The sequence below is a fragment of the Ranitomeya imitator genome, chromosome 4 (assembly GCF_032444005.1).
Source record: "Ranitomeya imitator isolate aRanImi1 chromosome 4, aRanImi1.pri, whole genome shotgun sequence".
NCBI classification, from domain to species: domain Eukaryota; kingdom Metazoa; phylum Chordata; class Amphibia; order Anura; family Dendrobatidae; genus Ranitomeya; species Ranitomeya imitator.
In genome coordinates, this window is record NC_091285.1 from 157,333,784 (window position 1) to 157,350,721 (window position 16,938).

Sequence of the window (16,938 nt, forward strand, 5' to 3'; positions counted from 1 at the left end):
TACACAGCAGGGGAACAGCTGGCGTTGCTGAACACCACTGTCACATTGACTGGTGTTTTTCTCTGTGCAGCTCGCATGTCCGGGCAAAAACTGGCGGTGTTAGAGCCCAGGGTCAGCAGGAGGAGGAGAGGAGCAAAGTGAAGGCCGAAGCCTGCACTGGTGGCAGCTTTTGGTCGGTTGTGCCAGCGTGGCTTGTGCTGGACACGATGCCGGCTACACAGCAGGGGAACAGCTGGCGGTGCTGAACCCCACTAACACATTGGCTGTTGTTTTTCTCTGTGAAGCTCGCATTTCCGGGCAAAAACTAGCGGTGTTAGAGCCCAGGGTCAGCAGGAGGAGGAGAGGAGCAGAGTGTAGGCCAAAGCCTAGTTGAACCAATTTCAAAGGTAACCTTTAACCCCCCCTCAGGTGTTGCAAGGTACAAGAGCCACACCTTGTGCAGCATTAATGCTGCACAAGTAAAAGGTTGCTCTATTTAGTTTGCTCCTTGCACACGCTGAATAAAACACGTACACTATTTAGCCCATTATACTGTCTAACAGTAGTGGAGGCGTGACTTGTCTTTTTAAGGAGACGCAGCACAGGTATTAAAATTTACACCTAGGTGCTGGGCGCAGAATCCTGAGCGTTGTTATTAGCTGTACAGGAGTCTGCGCTATTGTGATCCCTTGGCCATGCGCTGTGAGCGCTGCCTGTCTTCTCACCTCATTTCATGTTGGCCGTTACGGTTAGCAATGGATATGAATCCCAGGCCCGCAGTGTGTTTTCAAAAAATCACACTGCGTGGCTGGGATTCGTGGCCTTGTGCAGTAAATATGTTTGCCGCTCACACATGTCCTTACACCTGCTTCAGACTGGGCGGCCTCAGCTGATCCCTTATTGCCTACCACGGCCAGGAGGCCGCACAGTCTGAAGAAGGCGGAAGGAGATGAGTTAAGACAGGCGAACATATGCACTGCACATGCCCATCAATCACACCCTCGCAGCCAAAATATATGAAACGAGGGGGGTTGTGTCGGGCAGGGCGGACGCACAGGCACAGGCAGCCAACCAATGATGTCAGAAGACGGGCAGCGCTACCAAGGGGGGTGGTGCGTGTCATTAAAAAGGAAAGTCACACCTCAGGGACATTGTAATGGTCTGTAATGAGACACATATTTTACGTGTTTAATTCTACGTGGGCAAGGATAAAAAATCAGCCACCTTGTACAAATGCAGCAGTACTGCTGTACTAGGTGGCTGTTATACATAGAAACACCTGGGGGGGTGGGGCCAGGTTCCCTTTAATTTCAGTTCATGTGCCTGCGTGGCGTTTGCAGGTCACGTTGCTGGCTACACAGCAGGGGAACAGCTGGCGTTGCTGAACCCCACTAACACATTGGCTGGTGTTTTTCTCTGTGCAGCTAGCACTTCCGGGCAAAAACTAGCGGTGTTTAAGCCCAGGGTCAGCAGGAGGAGGAGAGGAGCAGAGTGTAGGCCGAAGCCTGCACTGGTGGCAGCTTTTGTTCTGTTGTGCCAGCGTGGCTTGTGCTGGACACGTTGCCGACTACACAGCAGGGGAACAGCTGGCGGTGCTGAACCCCATTGACACATCAGCTAGTGTTTTTTCTGTGTAGACAACACTTCCAGGTGGCAACTGACAGTGTTGAAACCCAGGGAATCAAAGAGGAGCAGAGTGTAGGCCGAAGCCTGCAGTGGAGCAAGTTGAAAGGGAACCTTTAACCCCCCCCCAGGCATTTGTTGCTGAAAGAGCCATCTTGTACAGCAGTAATACTGCACATGGCAAATGGTGGCTCTGAAAATTATGCTCCTTGCAAACGCTGAAGTACACACTCATATAATGTGTCCCCTCACACTGTCAAACCGTCCCGGAAGTGGGACTTTCCTTTGTAATGTGACACAGCAAAGCCGTCATTCCAACCCCCTTGGTGCCGTGCGCCACCTCCTCAACGTTGTTTGGTTCTGTCACGGAGCCCGCGCTGTAATAGTAACATAGTAACATAGTAACATAGTTAGTAAGGCCGAAAAAAGACATTTGTCCATCCAGTTCAGCCTATATTCCATCATAATAAATACCCAGATCTACGTCCTTCTACAGAACCTAATAATTGTATGATACAATATTGTTCTGCTCCAGGAAGACATCCAGGCCTCTCTTGAACCCCTCGACTGAGTTCGCCATCACCACCTCCTCAGGCAAGCAATTCCAGATTCTCACTGCCCTAACAGTAAAGAATCCTCTTCTATGTTGGTGGAAAAACCTTCTCTCCTCCAGACGCAAAGAATGCCCCCTTGTGCCCGTCACCTTCCTTGGTATAAACAGATCCTCAGTGAGATATTTGTATTGTCCCCTTATATACTTATACATGGTTATTAGATCGCCCCTCAGTCGTCTTTTTTCTAGACTAAATAATCCTAATTTCGCTAATCTATCTGGGTATTGTAGTTCTCCCATCCCCTTTATTAATTTTGTTGCCCTCCTTTGTACTCTCTCTAGTTCCATTATATCCTTCCTGAGCACCGGTGCCCAAAACTGGACACAGTACTCCATGTGCGGTCTAACTAGGGATTTGTACAGAGGCAGTATAATGCTCTCATCATGTGTATCCAGACCTCTTTTAATGCACCCCATGATCCTGTTTGCCTTGGCAGCTGCTGCCTGGCACTGGCTGCTCCAGGTAAGTTTATCATTAACTAGGATCCCCAAGTCCTTCTCCCTGTCAGATTTACCCAGTGGTTTCCCGTTCAGTGTGTAATGGTGATATTGATTCCCTCTTCCCATGTGTATAACCTTACATTTATCATTGTTAAACCTCATCTGCCACCTTTCAGCCCAAGTTTCCAACTTATCCAGATCCATCTGTAGCAGAATACTATCTTCTCTTGTATTAACTGCTTTACATAGTTTTGTATCATCTGCAAATATCGATATTTTACTGTGTAAACCTTCTACCAGATCATTAGTGAATATGTTGAAGAGAACAGGTCCCAATACTGACCCCTGCGGGACCCCACTGGTCACAGCGACCCAGTTAGAGACTATACCATTTATAACCACCCTCTGCTTTCTATCACTAAGCCAGTTACTAACCCATTTACACACATTTTCCCCCAGACCAAGCATTCTCATTTTGTGTACCAACCTCTTGTGCGGCACGGTATCAAACGCTTTGGAAAAATCGAGATATACCACGTCCAATGACTCACCGTGGTCCAGTCTATAGCTTACCTCTTCATAAAAACTGATTAGATTGGTTTGACAGGAGCGATTTCTCATAAACCCATGCTGATATGGAGTTAAACAGTTATTCTCATTGAGATAATCCAGAATAACATCCCTCAGAAACCCTTCAAATATTTTTATCCCATTATCAAGTAATGTTATCCCTTGGCCATGCACAGTTAGCGGTGCCCGTCTTCTGACATCATGTAGGTGTCAGGCTGGCAGTGCCTGTGCGTCCAAGCTGCCCGAGATCCAACATTGCAGTGTCATCTAATGTAGTCCCACTGCGGACCAGGGATCCATGGGCATGCGCAGTGCATATCATCGCCTCTCACTCACCTCCTTCCTGCTTCTTCAGACTGTGCGGTGTCACGGCCGTGGCATGCTATTAGGGATCAGCTGACGCCGCCTAGTCTGAAGAAGCGTGAAGAAGGGGAGTGAGAGGCTAGTATATGCACTGCGCATGGCCATGGATACCAGGCCCACTGTGGGATCACATTAGACGACACTGCGAGGTGGGATTTCGGGCAGCGTGGACGCACAGGCGCAGCCAGGACGACAACAAATGATGTCAGAGGACGGGCAGCACAAACTGTGCATGGCCAAGGGATAACATAACAGCGCAGGGTCCATGACGGAATCAAACAACGCTAAGGAGCCAGCGCACGGTGGCAAGGGGGTAGCAATGACGGCTGTGCTGCGTCACATTACAAAGGAAAGTCCTACCTCCGGGACGGTTGGACGGTGTGAGGGGACACATTACATGAGTGTATAGTTCAGCGTTTGCAAGGAGCATAATTTCAAGAGCGACCTTTCCCTTGTGCAGTATTAGTGCTGCACATGGTGGCTCTTTCAGTAACAAACGCCTTGGGGGGGGGGGGACAGGTCCCCTTACATTTTAGTTGTGCCAGCGTGGCGGTCGCATGACACGTTGCCGGATACACAGCTGGGGATCAGATGACGTTACTGAACCCCAATAACAGAGGAGCGACTGTTAACTGTGCACACAGCACTTCCAGGCACCAACTGGCGGTGTTAGAGCCCAGGGACAGCAAGAGGAGCAGATTGGAGGTATTGCCGCACACACAGCTGGGGATCAGCTGACGTTACTGAACCCCAATAACAGAGGAGCGACTGTTAACTGTGCACACAGCACTTCCAGGCACCAACTGGCGATGTTAGAGCCCAGGGACAGCAGGAGGAGCAGATTGGAGGTATTGCAGCACACACAGCTGGGGATCAGCTGACGTTACTGAACCCCAATAACAGAGGAGCGACTGTTAACTGTGCACACAGCACTTCCAGGCACCAACTGGCGGTGTTAGAGCCCAGGGACAGCAGGAGGAGCAGATTGGAGGTATTGCCGCACACACAGCTGGGGATCAGCTGACGTTACTGAACCCCAATAACAGAGGAGCGACTGTTAACTGTGCACACAGCACTTCCAGGCACCAACTGGCGGTGTTAGAGCCCAGGGTCAGCAGGAGGAGCAGAGGAACAGAGTGTAGGCCGAAGCCTGATTGGAGCAAGTTGAAAGGGAACCTTTAACCCCCCCCAAGACGTTTGTATCTGAAAGAGCCATCTTGTGCAGCACTAAGGATGCAAAAGGAAAAGGTTGCTCTTTTAATTATGCTCCTTGCAAACACTGAAGTAAACACTAAAAATGTGTCCCCTTATACCGTTCAACCGTCCCGGAGGTGCGAATTTCCTTCGTAATGGGACACAGCACAGCTGTCATTCCTATCCCCTTGGTGCCATGCGCTGCCTCCTCAGCGTTGTTTTAAGCTGTCACGGAGCCTGCGCTGTTCTGTTAGCCCTTGGCCATGCCCAATTAGCGCTGCCTGTCTTCTGACATAATTTGGTGTCAGGCTGTCAGTGCCTGTGCGTCCACGCTGCTCCAGATCCCACCTCGCAGTCTCGTCTAACGTAATCCCACTGCGGGCCTTGGATCCATGGGCATGCACAGTGCATATACTCGACTCTCATTCCCCTCCTTCCCTCTTCTTCAGACTGTGCGGTGTCACGGCTGTGGCATGCTATTAGGGATCAGCTGACGGCGCACAGTCTAAAGAAGGCGGAGGGAAATGAGCGAGAGCCCGAGGGGAAGATATGCACTGCGCATGCCCATGGATCCCAGGCCCGCAGTGTGACTCAATCAGAAGACACTGCGAGGCGGGATCTCGGGCAGCGCGGCCGCACAGGCGCAGCCAGCCTGACACCAAATTATGTCAGAAGACAGGCAGCGCAAATAGGGCATGCCCAAGGGATAACAGAACAGCGCAGGCTCCGTGACAGCTTAAAACAACGCTGAGGAGGCAGCGCATGGCACCAAGGGGGTAGGAATGACGGCTGTGCTGCGTCACATTACGAAGGAAAGTCCCAGCTCCGGGACGGTATAACGGTATCAGTGAACACATTTTATAAGTGTTAAGTTCTGCGTGTGCAAGGAGCTAAACCAAAAGAGCTACCTTTTCCTTGTGCAGCATTACTGCTGCACAAGATGGCTCTTTCAGTAACAAACGACGGGGGGGGGGGGAACAGGTTCCCTTACATTTAGGTTGTTGTGCCAGCGTGGCGGTCGCAGGACACATTGCCGGCTACACAGCTGGGGATCAGCTGACGTTACTGAAACCCAATAACACTAGGTCGTATGTTTTTACTGTGCAGCCTGCACTTCTGAGCCGCAACTGGTGTTGGAGCCCAGGAATAGCAGTTCAGGTGGTAGAAAGATGAACACAGCAGGAGACCTGGATGACACCCAATTACTTAATCAGGCAGAGGAGTGGCAAATTCCTGCGAGATCCAGGCCTGGTTCATTTTCAGGAAAGTAAGCCGGTCAACGTTATCGGAGGACAGTCGCATGCGACGGTCTGTTAGTACACCACCTGCGGCACTAAAGACACGTTCCGATAAGACACTAGCCGCAGGGCAAGCCAGCACCTCCAATGCATACTGGCTTAGCTCTGGCCATGTATCCAGCTTAGAGACCGAAAACTTGAACGGGGAAGAGCCGTCTGGGAGTACAGTAAGAGGGCAAGCCATGTAGTCTGTCACCATCTGACGGAACCGTTGCCTCCTGCTGACTGGAGCCGCCGGTGATGGTGTAGACATTTGGGGCGGGCACACAAAAGTGTGCCAGAGTTGTGCCATACTGGGCTTGCCTTGGGCAGAGGCACTGCTACTGCTCCCTCTTTGGGCAGAGCCTCCCCCACTGCCTCGACGCACTGAGCTGCTTTGTAAAGCACTAGCAGCACTCCTCTCAGTTGGACTGGAGAAGATGATGGAATTCACCAGTGTGTCGTGGTACTCCCGCAATTTACGCTCCCGGGTCAACGCTGGGATGAGGTTTTGGACGTTGTCCCGGTAGCGAGGATCGAGGAGGGTGAACACTGTTGTGGCTGGCAATCAGGCAACACAGCGTGCAGTAATCAGCGCACATACAGAGATCTGGCAAAAACCCAAAACAATAGGACGAGCTCTGAGACGTGGAATCTCTGTAGACTGCAGTACCTGAACTGTCCTCACACAACTGGAAGCAGCAGTGGATTGCGCCTATCACTACCTATGCAACTCGGCACTGCCTGAGGAGCTGACTAGCCTGAAGATAGAAATACAAGCCTGACTTACCTCAGAGAAATACCCCAAAGGAATAGGCAGCCCCCACATATAATGACTGTTAGCAAGATGAAAAAGACAAACGTAGGAATGAAATAGATTCAGCAAAGTGAGGCCCGATATTCTAGACAGAGCGAGGATAGCAAAGAGAACTATGCAGTCTACCAAAAACCCTAAAACGAAAACCACGCAAAGGGGCAAAAAGACCCACCGTGCCGAACTAACAGCACGGCGGTGCACCCCTTTGCTTCTCAGAGCTTCCAGCAAAAGATAATAACAAGCTGGACAGAAAAAAACAGAAAACAAACTAGAAGCACTTATCTAGCAGAGCAGCAGGCCCAAGGAAAGATGCAGTAGCTCAGATCCAACACTGGAACATTGACAAGGAGCAAGGAAGACAGACTCAGGTGGAGCTAAATAGCAAGGCAGCCAACGAGCTCACCAAAACACCTGGGGGAGGACGCCCAGAGACTGCAATACCACTTGTGACCACAGAATTCACAACAGTACCCCCCCCTTGAGGAGGGGTCACCGAACCCTCACCAGAACCCCCAGGCCGACCAGGATGAGCCACATGAAAGGCACGAACAAGATCTGGGGCATGGACATCAGAGGCAAAAACCCAGGAATTATCTTCCTGAGCATAGCCCTTCCATTTGACCAGATACTGGAGTTTCCGTCTAGAGACACGAGAATCCAAAATCTTCTCCACAATATACTCCAATTCCCCCTCCACCAAAACAGGGGCAGGAGGCTCCACAGATGGAACCATAGGTGCCACGTATCTCCTCAACAACGACCTATGGAATACATTATGTATGGAAAAGGAGTCTGGGAGGATCAGACGAAAAGACACCGGATTGAGAATCTCAGAAATCCTATACGGACCAATAAAACGAGGTTTAAATTTAGGAGAGGAAACCTTCATAGGTATATGACGAGAAGATAACCAAACCAGATCCCCAACACGAAGTCGGGGTCCCACACGGCGTCTGCGATTAGCGAAAAGCTGAGCCTTCTCCTGGGACAAGGTCAAATTGTCCACTACCTGAGTCCAGATCTGCTGCAACCTGTCCACCACATAATCCACACCAGGACAGTCCGAAGACTCAACCTGTCCTGAAGAGAAACGAGGATGGAACCCAGAATTGCAGAAAAATGGAGAGACCAAGGTAGCCGAGCTGGCCCGATTATTAAGGGCGAACTCAGCCAACGGCAAAAATGACACCCAATCATCCTGGTCAGCGGAAACAAAACATCTCAGATATGTTTCCAAGGTCTGATTGGTTCGTTCGGTCTGGCCATTAGTCTGAGGATGGAAGGCCGAGGAAAAAGATAGGTCAATGCCCATCCTACCACAAAAGGCTCTCCAGAACCTTGAGACAAACTGGGAACCTCTGTCAGAAACAATATTCTCAGGAATGCCATGTAAACGAACCACATGCTGGAAGAACAAAGGCACCAAATCAGAGGAGGAAGGCAATTTAACCAAGGGCACCAGATGGACCATCTTAGAAAAGCGATCACAGACCACCCAAATGACAGACATCTTTTGAGAAACGGGAAGGTCAGAAATGAAATCCATCGAAATATGTGTCCAAGGCCTCTTCGGGACCGGCAAGGGCAAAAGCAACCCACTGGCACGTGAACAGCAGGGCTTAGCCCTAGCACAAATTCCACAGGACTGCACAAAAGCACGCACATCCCGCGACAGAGACGGCCACCAAAAGGATCTAGCAACCAACTCCCTGGTACCAAAGATTCCTGGATGACCGGCCAGCACCGAACAATGAAGTTCAGAGATAACTTTACTAGTCCACCTATCAGGGACGAACAGTTTCTCGGCCGGACAACGATCAGGTTTATTAGCCTGAAATTTCTGCAACACTCTCCGCAAATCAGGGGAGATGGCAGACACAATGACTCCTTCCTTGAGGATACTCGCCGGCTCAGATAACCCCGGAGAGTCGGGCACAAAACTCCTAGACAGAGCATCCGCCTTCACATTTTTAGAGCCCGGAAGGTATGAAATCACAAAATCAAAACGAGCAAAAAATAACGACCAACGGGCCTGTCTAGGATTCAAGCGCTTGGCAGACTCAAGATAAGTAAGGTTCTTATGATCAGTCAAAACCACCACGCGATGCTTAGCACCCTCAAGCCAATGACGCCACTCCTCGAATGCCCACTTCATGGCCAGCAACTCTCGGTTGCCCACATCATAATTACGCTCAGCAGCAGAAAATTTCCTGGAAAAGAAAGCACATGGTTTGAACACTGAGCAACCAGAACCTCTCTGTGACAAAACCGCCCCTGCACCAATCTCAGAAGCATCAACCTCGACCTGGAACGGAAGAGAAACATCAGGTTGACACAACACAGGGGCACAGCAAAAACGACGCTTCAACTCCTGAAAAGCTTCCACGGCAGCAGAAGACCAATTAACCAAATCAGCACCCTTCTTGGTCAAATCGGTCAATGGTCTGGCAATGCTAGAAAAATTACAGATGAAGCGACGATAAAAATTAGCAAAGCCCAGGAATTTCTGCAAACTTTTTAGAGATGTCGGCTGAGTCCAATCCTGGATGGCCTGAACCTTAACCGGATCCATCTCGATAGTAGAAGGGGAAAAGATGAACCCCAAAAATGAAACTTTCTGCACACCGAAGAGACACTTTGATCCCTTCACAAACAAGGAATTAGCACGCAGTACCTGGAAAACCATTCTGACTTGCTTTACATGAGACTCCCAATCATCTGAGAAGATCAAAATGTCATCCAAGTAAACAATCAAGAATTTATCCAGATACTCACGAAAAATGTCATGCATAAAAGACTGAAAAACAGATGGAGCATTGGCAAGTCCGAACGGCATCACCAGATACTCAAAATGACCCTCGGGCGTATTAAATGCCGTTTTCCATTCATCTCCCTGCCTGATTCTCACCAGATTATACGCACCACGAAGATCAATCTTAGTAAACCAACTAGCCCCCTTAATCCGAGCAAACAAGTCAGAAATCAATGGCAAGGGATACTGAAACTTAACAGTGATCTTATTAAGAAGGCGGTAATCAATACACGGTCTTAGCGAACCATCCTTCTTGGCTACAAAAAAGAACCCTGCTCCCAATGGTGACGACGATGGGCGAATATGTCCCTTCTCCAGGGACTCCTTCACATAACTGCGCATAGCGGTGTGTTCAGGTACGGACAAATTAAATAAACGACCCTTAGGGAATTTACTACCAGGAATCAAATCGATAGCACAATCACAATTCCTATGCGGAGGAAGGGCATCAGACTTGGACTCTTCAAATACATCCTGAAAGTCCGACAAGAACTCTGGGATGTCAGAAGGAATGGATGACGAAATAGACAAAAATGGAACATCACCATGTACTCCCTGACAACCCCAGCTGGTTACCGACATAGAGTTCCAATCCAATACTGGATTATGGGTTTGTAGCCATGGCAACCCCAACACGACCACATCATGCAAATTATGCAGTACCAAAAAGCGAATAACTTCCTGATGTGCAGGAGCCATGCACATGGTCAGCTGGGCCCAGTACTGAGGCTTATTCTTGGCCAGAGGTGTAGCATCAATTCCTCTCAACGGAATAGGACACCGCAAAGGCTCCAAGAAAAATCCACAACGTTTAGCATAATCCAAATCCATCAGATTCAGGGCAGCGCCTGAATCCACAAACGCCATGACAGAATATGATGACAAAGAGCACATTAAGGTAATGGACAAAAGGAATTTGGACTGTACAGTACCAATAACGGCAGAGCTATCGAACCGCCTAGTGCGTTTAGGACAATTAGAAATAGCATGAGTAGAATCACCACAATAGAAACACAGTCTGTTCAGACGTCTGTGTTCGTGCCGTTCTACTTTAGTCATAGTCCTGTTGCACTGCATAGGCTCAGGCTTACTCTCAGACAGTACCGCCAGATGGTGCACAGATTTACGCTCGCGCAAGCGACGACCGATCTGAATGGCCAAGGACATAGACTCATTCAAACCAGCAGGCATAGGAAATCCCACCATTACATCCTTAAGAGCTTCAGAGAGACCCTTTCTGAACAAAGCCGCTAGTGCAGATTCATTCCACAGAGTGAGTACTGACCATTTTCTAAATTTCTGACAATATAGTTCTACATCATCCTGACCCTGGCATAAAGCCAGCAGATTTTTCTCAGCTTGATCCACTGAATTAGGCTCATCGTAAAGCAATCCCAGCGCCTGGAAAAATGCATCAATATTACTCAATGCAGAATCTCCTGGTGCAAGAGAAAACGCCCAGTCCTGTGGGTCGCCGCGCAAAAAAGAAATAATAATCAAAACCTGTTGAATAGGATTACCAGAAGAATGAGGTTTCAAGGCCAAAAATAGCTTACAATTATTTCTGAAGCTCAGGAACTTAGTTCTGTCACCAAAAAACAAATCAGGAATCGGAATTCTTGGTTCTAGCATCGATTTCTGATCAATAGTATCTTGAATCTTTTGTACATTTACAACGAGATTATCCATTGAGGAGCACAGAGCCTGAATATCCATGTCCACAGCTGTGTCCTGAAGCACTCTAATGTCTAGGGGAAAAAAAAGACTGAAGACAGAGCTAAGAAAAAAAAATGATGTCAGGATTTCTTTTTTCCCTCTATTGGAAATCATTGAATTGGCTCCTTGTACTGTTGTGGCTGGCAATCAGGCAACACAGCGTGCAGTAATCAGCGCACATACAGAGATCTGGCAAAAACCCAAAACAATAGGACGAGCTCTGAGACGTGGAATCTCTGTAGACTGCAGTACCTGAACTGTCCTCACACAACTGGAAGCAGCAGTGGATTGCGCCTATCACTACCTATGCAACTCGGCACTGCCTGAGGAGCTGACTAGCCTGAAGATAGAAATACAAGCCTGACTTACCTCAGAGAAATACCCCAAAGGAATAGGCAGCCCCCACATATAATGACTGTTAGCAAGATGAAAAAGACAAACGTAGGAATGAAATAGATTCAGCAAAGTGAGGCCCGATATTCTAGACAGAGCGAGGATAGCAAAGAGAACTATGCAGTCTACCAAAAACCCTAAAACGAAAACCACGCAAAGGGGCAAAAAGACCCACCGTGCCGAACTAACAGCACGGCGGTGCACCCCTTTGCTTCTCAGAGCTTCCAGCAAAAGATAATAACAAGCTGGACAGAAAAAAACAGAAAACAAACTAGAAGCACTTATCTAGCAGAGCAGCAGGCCCAAGGAAAGATGCAGTAGCTCAGATCCAACACTGGAACATTGACAAGGAGCAAGGAAGACAGACTCAGGTGGAGCTAAATAGCAAGGCAGCCAACGAGCTCACCAAAACACCTGAGGGAGGACGCCCAGAGACTGCAATACCACTTGTGACCACAGAATTCACAACAGAACACCCAATAATCAGGCATGTTGAGAATGTGGTCGATGCGGCGGTCGTTTCTCAGGCACTGCAGCATGAAATCCACCATGTGCTGCAGAGTGCCAACTGGCCCAGAAACGCTGTCCCCTGCTTGAGACATGATCTCTGCCCGCTCGTCATCACCCCACCCTCGCTGTACACACTGACCACTGGACAATTGTGTCGCTCCCTCCTCTGGACGGAGCTCTTCCTCCTCCATTGACTCCTCCTCATCCTCCTCACAAATTGGCCCCTGCGTACCCCTTTGTGAGGAACCACGTGGCGCTGACTCTCCAGAAGCTGATGGAAAAGGTGACTCCTCATCCTCCACCTCTTCCACAACATCATCCCTTAACCCTTGCAAAGTTTGCTGAATCAGGCAGATAAGGGGGACAGTCATGCTGACTAGTGCATCATCTGCACTTGCCATCCGCGTGGAATAATCAAAAGGACGCAAAACCTGGCAGACGTCCTTCATAGTGGCCCACTCTGTGGTTGTGAAGTCTGATCGGCGCTGACTGCGACTTCTTTGCGCCTGATGCAGCTGGTACTCCATAACTGCTTGCTGCTGCTCACACAACCGCTCCAACATATGTAACGTGGAATTCCACCGGGTAGGTAGGTCACATATGATGCGGTGTTCCGGAAGGCGGAATCGGCGCTGCAGAGCAGCAATGCGGGATCTGGCCAAGCTGGAACGCCGCAAGTGAGCACACTCTAGGCGGACCTTGTGCAGCAGGGCATCAAGATCCGGATAGTCCCTCAGAAAACTCTGCGCAACCAAATTTAGCACATGTGCCAGACATGGGATGTGAGTGAGGTTGCCAAGGGCCAAAGCTGCCACCAGATTTCGGCCATTGTCACACACTACCATGCCTGGCTGGAGATTCGCTGGCAGTAACCACACATCGCTCTCCTGCTTGATGGCATTCCAGAGCTCCTGCGCTGTGTGGCTTCGATTCCCAAATGAAACAAGTTTCAAGATGGCCTGCTGACGTTTGGCCACGGCTGTGCTCATGTCGGTCATAGGTAAACGTTCACGGGTCCATGTGGAGGTGGACTGTGACGGCTCCTGCAGAGTTGATTCTGAGGAACTTGTGTAAGAGGAGGAGTCAATGCATACAGACTGGATTCCTGCAATCCTTGGAGTGGGCAGGACACGTCCTGCGCCACTCGCACGATCTGTACCTGGCTCAACAACATTAACCCAATGGGCAGTGAGGGAAACGTATCGCCCCTGTCCATGCTGACTGGTCCACGCATCGGTGGTGAGGTGGACCTTGCTACTGACGGCGTTCAGTAGCGCATGTTTTATGTTTCCCTCAACATGCCTGTGCAGGGCAGGGACAGCTTGCCTGCTGAAGTAAAAGCGGCTGGGCACCTTGTACTGTGGGACTGTCAATGCCATCAAGTCACGGAAGCTGTCAGTCTCCACCAGCCTGAACGAGAGCATTTCCAGGGTCAACAGTTTGGCAATGCCTGCATTCAGAGCCTGTGCTCGGGGGTGGTTGGCCGAGAATGCCCGCCTTTTCTCCCATGCCTGTACTACCGATGGCTGTAGAGTAGACTGGGAGTGTGAGGATGACTGGGAAGGTGGTGCTGTGGGTGGAATTACACAAGGTCTCTGGACAACAGTGCCAGAGGTTCTTCCATGGCGATCCTGGGAGGAAGCCAAACCAGCTGTGTGTGAGCTGGAGGAAGAGGCAACACGAGCTGAAGAGGTGGTAGCTGCCGCTGTTGGTTGGCCTACATCTTCAGTCTGTTTCTGTAACTCCACCGCGTGCCTGGTCCGCACATGTTTCCACATATTTGTGGTATTGAGGTTGCTGACATTTTTCCCTCTTTTTACTTTCTGATGACACAGCTTGCATTTGACAAAACAAATGTCATCTGCAACTGTGTCAAAAAAGGACCAGGCACTGCAAGTCTTGGGAGCGCCCTTTTTGGCTTTGGAAAGAGACAGGCTCCTAACGGGTGCCAAAGTGGAGGCTACAGGCTCCGCAGTCTTCCCCCTCCCTCTCCCTCTTTGGCCCGTAAGGGGAATCTCTTCCTCAGAGCTGCTCCCACCACCTTCCTGTTCCTCACGCCACGATGGGTCAAGGACCTCATCATCTCCACTACCCTCTGCCACCAACTGCTCCTCCTGGGTAGTCTCGGCAGCACAGTACGCACCAGAAAGCGGCACCTGAGTTTCATCATCAGATGCGTACTGGCTGTGGTCACCGGAGGCACAGGCCCACCCGCCTCTTCAGAGTCAGAGAGACAAAGCTGTTGGGCATCACTGCACACTGCCTCTTCTTCCATTTCTCCAATGCTGCTTGGCTGGCCCCCTGTTTCCAAGCCAAGAGATTCAGAGAACAGAAGTAGAGACGGCTCCTGTCCTGGGCTCTCTGACTGCCTGGCCAATTTGGCAGGTGGTGAAGAGACAGATGGCTGCTCTCCAGTGGTCTGTGCCTGAGAGGATGTGGCACTAACTGAAGTCGACGCCGAGGCATTAGCTGCCATCCACCCGACAACGGCTTCAATTTGGTCTTCACGCAGCAGCGGTGCACGGCGCTCTCCGACAAAGCTGCGCATGAAGGACTGTTCCCTGCTGAAACTGAATGACGACGAGTCACCGGCGCCCGCAGCAGGCACAGAATCACCACGTCCTCTCCCTGCTCCTCTCCCTGCTCCGCGCCCACGCCCACGTGCCTTACTCCCTGCCCTCTTCATCTTGGTTGACAGATAAAGATAAGCAGAAAAGTACTAAGGCCTTAGTGTGCTTATTCCTGAAATGCTCCTCCTAACAGGTGTAAGAAACACTAATGTTGTAAAGTGTGGACTAAACTTTATTATTTTTCAAATGTGGCCTACACAAGTGTTAAGTTGTGTTTGGTGAACTTTACTTTTTTTTTTTTTGCAGATCGGGCTACAGAGCTAGTTTAAATCACACGGAGACCGTGCAGACAGCCGTAAACGGCGCTGCAAGGCCCGAAAAAACCTCCTCTAGGTTATCCTATTTAGTGTTTTTCCACTATTTAGCTGGAGACGGGTGGAAAGACACTAATAGGGAATTTTTTTAAAAATTTTAAACAGGCTGCACTATTTGAAAAAAAGAAATTTTTTTTTCAAGGTATGAGGCAGTAACGCACCCTGAGCTGAATCCAACCGGCTATGGCTGCACACAGACTACAGGGCGAGCTGCGCTCACACAGAGACCGTGCAGACAGCCGTAAACGGCGCTGCAAGGCCCAATAAACACCCTCTAGGTTATCCTATGTAGTGTTTTTCCACAATTTAGCTGGAGACGGGTGGAAAAACACTAATAGGAAATTTTTTTTTTAAATTTTAAACTAGCTGCACTATTTGAAAAAAATGAAATTTTTTTTCAAGGTATGAGGCAGTAACGCACCCTGAGCTGAATCCAACCGGCTATGGCTGCACACAGACTACAGGGCGAGCTGCGCTCACACAGAGACCGTGCAGACAGCCGTAAACGGCGCTGCAAGGCCCAAAAAAAACCCTCTAGGTTAGCCTATGTAGTGTTTTTCCACAATTTAGCTGGAGACGGGTGGAAAAACACTAATAGGAAATTTTTTGTTTAAAGTTTAAACAGGCTGCACTATTTGAAAAAAAGTAAATTTTTTTTCAAGGTATGAGGCAGTAACGCACCCTGAGCTGAATCCAACCGGCTATGGCTGCACACAGACTACAGGGCGAGCTGCGCTCACACAGAGACCGTGCAGACAGCCGTAAACGGCGCTGCAAGGCCCAAAAAAACCCCTCTAGGTTATCCTATGTAGTGTTTTTCCACAATTTAGCTGGAGACGGGTGGAAAAACACTAATAGGAATTTTTTTTTTTAAATTTTAAACAGGCTGCACTATTTGAAAAAAAGGAAAATTTTTCTCAAGGTATGAGGCAGTAACGAACCCTGAGCTGAATCCAACCGGCTATGGCTGCACACAGACTACAGGGCGAGCTGGGCTCACACGGAGACCATGCAGACAGCCGTAAACGGCGCTGCAAGGCCCAAAAAACCCCCTCTAGGTTATCCTATGTAGTGTTTTTCCACAATTTAGCTGGAGACGGGTGGAAAAACACTAATAGGAAATTTGAGAAAAAATGTGCAGCAGGCTGCACTATGAGCAAAAAAGGACAACTGTGTGAGGCAGTGTGAACCCCCCCTGAGCTGAATACAACCGGGTATATGGCTGCACACAGACTACAGAGTGAGCTGCGCACACACACACACACACAGAGACCTTGCAGAACGCTGTTAAAACAGCGCTGCAAGGCAAGAGCAAGGTGAACAGTGAAGAACACACAGCGTTTTGCTAAATTAGCCTTTGGAAAGGAAAATAAAGCAATTAGCTATCTCAACTGGCCCTCAGTTAGAACACAGCGTCCTGTCCCTAACTGAAATCACAGCAGAGTGAGCGCAAAATGGCGGTAGCGTTTTTTATAGTGCAGAGTGACATCATTTCAGCAGCCAATCACAGCCTTGCCAGTACTTACATGCCCACCATGCTAAACAGGATGTGCCCACACTTCCAATCATTCCTCATTGGCTGCTGCGTTCAGTTTGAATTCTGGGAACTTCCGATTCCGGTATCCGATACGCGGAATTCCGATACCCGATACTTGCGGTATCGGAATGCTCAACACTACTTATGAG